We start from the raw sequence: 4727 nt of genomic DNA on the forward strand, positions 1-4727 counted from the left end.
CTTTTTATACAGGTCCTTAATCAGTACTTCCTGTGCCCTGCCCCCTCCCTACCTGTTGACTGCCACCCTGTGTTCCTGGGGTGGGCCACCAGTAGTCTTCTGGGTTTCTAGTTACTGGGTGGAGGTCTCCTCTCCCAGGGTTTCCAGTTACTGGGTGGGGGTCTCCTATCCCAGGGTTTCCAGTCACTGTGTGGGGGCCTTCTCTCCCAGGGTTTCCAGTCACTGTGTGGGGGCCTTCTCTCCCAGGGTTTCAAGTCACTGTGTGGGGGCCTTCTCTCCCAGGGTTTCCAGTCACTGTGTGGGGGCCTTCTCTCCCAGGGTTTCAAGTCACTGTGTGGGGGCCTTCTCTCCCAGGGTTTCCAGTCACTGTGTGGGGGCCTTCTCTCCCAGGGTTTCCAGTCACTGTGTTGGGGCCTTCTCTCTCAGGGTTTCCAGTTACTGGATGGGGTATCCTCTCCCAGGGTTTCCAGTCACTGTGTGGGGGTCACCTCTCCCAGGCTGTCTCCAGTAAGTTTTTAGACTTGGCCGAGTAAACTCCCTCTTCTTGTGGACAATGTTGCTCAGGACTATCTTACAGGGACCATATTTTGCTGTAAATCAAAACTTTGTATTTTTTTGGATTAAATAGCAGTAGTGTTTTAGCACTAAAACATACAATACATCCATCTACATGTATATCAAATGTTTATCAATAAGTAAATTTAAATTTTCAAGTAAATGAGATAATAATACATGGAGGTTCTTACTGGTGGGGTTTTAGTCGGTGGTTTATTCTCTGTCAGGGACCTAACTGACCCCTAAGATGACACCTGACTCTGTGACTGACCCCTCAGATGACCCCTGACTCTGTGACTGACCCCTCAGATGACCCCTGACTCTATGACATCATTACAAAGCTTCCCGATGATGAAGATGATGCCTGACTCAGGGTCTGTGAAGTGTTTAGCTTCCTCTCTAGACTCTCGTCAGTCTTCTGTATAGGGTTGACATCCGGGCTTTTGGAGACAAACTATTGGAGGAGGAATCTGATTCATTGGAGCCAAACATACCCTTCCACTCAGAGCTCTGAAATATCCATACAATATCATTAAATAATATTAAATTACCATTAAGATACCTAAGAATCCTTACATTATTTTTTTGGTCAATTAAAATGTAGGCATTTTTTGTTTTTAAATAACTTAATTTATCTGTAACAAAAAATGTAGAGTAACACGTACAGCTACTCACTATGTTTACAGATTGACCCTTAGGATTTGTCTTTTTAAAAAAATAATGCCAAGAACTCCCCCCCCTTAAAAAAAATCACTTACATCAATAAATATCAACATTTTCATTTTTTGGAAGCAAAATTTCTCTACGTATCGGGGTAAAATTTACTTATCTATTAGTTAAATTTTTTGCAAACGTTTCAAATTAAATTGTAACCTCTAAATTTTAATGAGACCAACTGAATTTTGCACTAATGATATTATCTACATGTAACAACAGGAAAACACTGAGTACAGTCAGTAGTATATTTACAGTACACAAACCTGGAAGTACTTAGATCCACTCCCGGCTGTTTTGGATCTTTCTGTTTCAGTAATTCAGCATGTCTCCTTGTTGTGGCTTTACCTGGGCCCACAATACAGATAATCTACCATGGAAATTCCCAGACTCCTGTTGAGTCTTCACAGACTTAAGTGAGACAATCAGGAACTCAAATATTGAAAGCTTCTCTGAATTTAGAATAGAGAAATAAACATGAACAGTTTATGAACCAATTTTACTGTCAGAAATAAAGTTGAGAGCTTGCTTACCCTGCTCTGGACCTGTTTATTTTCATTATGTAATCTCTCAAGGCCTGAAAACAAATGCAGCTCAGCATCAGTAACTGATGGTGTCTCTCTCAGGTCACTGAGATATAGAAATTGTGAGCCTTTTAAAATTGTCATACATGTATAAAAGACAATAATTATGAATACATTGTACCTACAAGAATTAAGCTTAATTATCTTCACATGATTCATCCATACCAAAGGAAGACAACTTTTTATAAAAACCTACAAAAGGATTTTCCTCCAGTAAAACAACTAAGACAAATAAATCTTGATTAAGATATTCGAGAAAATTCATATGCTTCTTTTTTTTAAAACCTAATTGTAAATTTACTGAATACTGAATCATCTGGGTCATTGTCTCATCTAGCTGGTAGTAGATGATGCGATGCCCCTGCCGGCTGATGGACCTAAAGCTATAGAATAATATACTGCTTTTTCCTCAGAATATCAAACACTCGGTCCGGCTGACTGATCCTCAGAATATCAAACACTGGGTCCGGCTGACTGATCCTCAGAATATCAAACACTGGGTCCGGCTGACTGACCCTCAGAATATCAAACACTCGGTCTGGCTGACTGACCCTCAGAATATCAAACACTCGGTCCGGCTGACTGACCCTCAGAATATCAAACACTCGGTCCGGCTGACTGACCCTCAGAATATCAAACACTTGGTCTGGCTGACTGACCCTCAGAATATCAAACACTCGGTCCGGCTGACTGACCCTCAGAATATCAAACACTGGGTCCAGCTGACTAATCCTCAGAATATCAAACACTGGGTCCGGCTGACTGACCCTCAGAATATCAAACACTCGGTCCGGCTGACTGACCCTCAGAATATCAAACACTCGGTCTGGCTGACTGACCCTCAGAATATCAAACACTCGGTCCCGCTGACTGACCCTCAGAATATCAAACACTCGGTCTGGCTGACTGACCCTCAGAATATCAAACACTCGGTCTGGCTGACTGACCCTCAGAATATCAAACACTCAATCCGGCTGACTGACCCTCAGAATATCAAACACTCAATCCGGCTGACTGACCCTCAGAATATCAAACACTTGGTGCGGCTGACTGACCCTCAGAATATCAAACACTCAATCCGGCTGACTGACCCTCAGAATATCAAACACTCGGTCCGGCTGACTGACCCTCAGAATATCAAACACTCGGTCCGGCTGACTGACCCTCAGAATATCAAACACTCGATCTGGCTGACTGTCCCTCAGAATATCAAACACTCGGTCCGGCTGACTGATCCTCAGAATATCAAACACTGGATCCGGCTGACTAACCCTCAGAATATCAAACACTCAGTCCGGCTGACTGACCCTCAGAATATCAAACACTCGGTCCGGCTGACTGACCCTCAGAATATCAAACACTCGGTCTGGCTGACTGACCCTCAGAATATCAAACACTCGGTCCGGCTGACTGACCTTTAGAATATCAAACACTCGGTCCGGCTGACTGACCCTCAGAATATCAAACACTCGGTCCGGCTTACTGACCCTCAGAATATCAAACACTCAGTCCGGCTTACTGACCCTCAGAATATCAAACACTCAATCCGGCTGACTGACCCTCAGAATATCAAACACTTGGTGCGGCTGACTGACCCTCAGAATATCAAACACTCAATCCGGCTGACTGACCCTCAGAATATCAAACACTCGGTCCGGCTGGCTGACCCTCAGAATATCAAACACTCGGTCCGGCTGACTGACCCTCAGAATATCAAACACTCGGTCCGGCTGGCTGACCCTCAGAATATCAAACACTCGGTCCGGCTGACTGACCCTCAGAATATCAAACACTCGATCTGGCTGACTGTCCCTCAGAATATCAAACACTCGGTCCGGCTGACTGATCCTCAGAATATCAAACACTGGATCCGGCTGACTGACCCTCAGAATATCAAACACTCGGTCTGGCTGACTGACCCTCAGAATATCAAACACTCAGTCTGGCTGACTGACCCTCAGAATATCAAACACTCGGTCTGGCTGACTGACCCTCAGAATATCAAACACTCGGTCTGGCTGGCTGACCCTCAGAATATCAAACACTCGGTCCGGCTGACTGACCCTCAGAATATCAAACACTCGGTCCGGCTGACTGACCCTCAGAATATCAAACACTCGGTCCGGCTGACTGACCCTCAGAATATCAAACACTAGGTCTGGCTGACTGACCCTCAGAATATCAAACACTCGGTCCGGCTGACTGACCCTAAGAATATCAAACACTCGGTCTGGCTGACTGACCCTCAGAATATCAAACACTCGGTCCGGCTGACTGACCCTCAGAATATCAAACACTCGGTCTGGCTGACTGACCCTCAGAATATCAAACACTCGGTCCGGCTGACTGACCCTCAGAATATCAAACACTCGGTCCGGCTGACTGACCCTCAGAATATCAAACACTCGGTCTGGCTGACTGACCCTCAGAATATCAAACACTGGGTCCGGCTGACTGACCTTCAGAATATCAAACACTCGGTCCGGCTGACTGACCCTCAGGATATCAAACACTTGGTCTGGCTGACTGACCCTCAGAATATCAAACACTCGGTCCGGCTGACTGACCCTCAGAATATCAAACACTCGGTCCGGCTGACTGACCCTCAGAATATCAAACACTCGGTCTGGCTGACTGACCCTCAGAATATCAAACACTGGGTCCGGCTGACTGACCTTCAGAATATCAAACACTCGGTCTGGCTGACTGACCCTCAGAATATCAAACACTCGGTCCGGCTGACTGACCCTCAGGATATCAAACACTTGGTCTGGCTGACTGACCCTCAGAATATCAAACACTCGGTCCGGCTGACTGACCCTCAGAATATCAAACACTCGGTCTGGCTGACTGACCCTCAGAATATCAAACACT

General features: G+C 45.5%; 1 long non-coding RNA gene across 1 annotated transcript; it reads right to left on the bottom strand.

Moving 5' to 3' along the window:
- Window positions 1-777: 777 nt before the first annotated feature.
- On the bottom strand, window positions 778-1862 carry LOC134230159 (uncharacterized). Its single transcript, XR_009984289.1, has 3 exons — window positions 1803-1862; window positions 1536-1721; window positions 778-1065 (listed from the first exon to the last, which is right to left on the bottom strand). It is a non-coding gene; the product is annotated as an uncharacterized LOC134230159 (long non-coding RNA).
- Window positions 1863-4727: the final 2865 nt, after the last annotated feature.

The sequence above is a fragment of the Saccostrea cucullata genome, unplaced genomic scaffold (genome assembly GCF_032062105.1).
Source record: "Saccostrea cucullata isolate Sc308-1 unplaced genomic scaffold, CSIRO_AGI_Scuc_v1 ctg4690, whole genome shotgun sequence".
Lineage (NCBI taxonomy): Eukaryota > Metazoa > Mollusca > Bivalvia > Ostreida > Ostreidae > Saccostrea > Saccostrea cuccullata.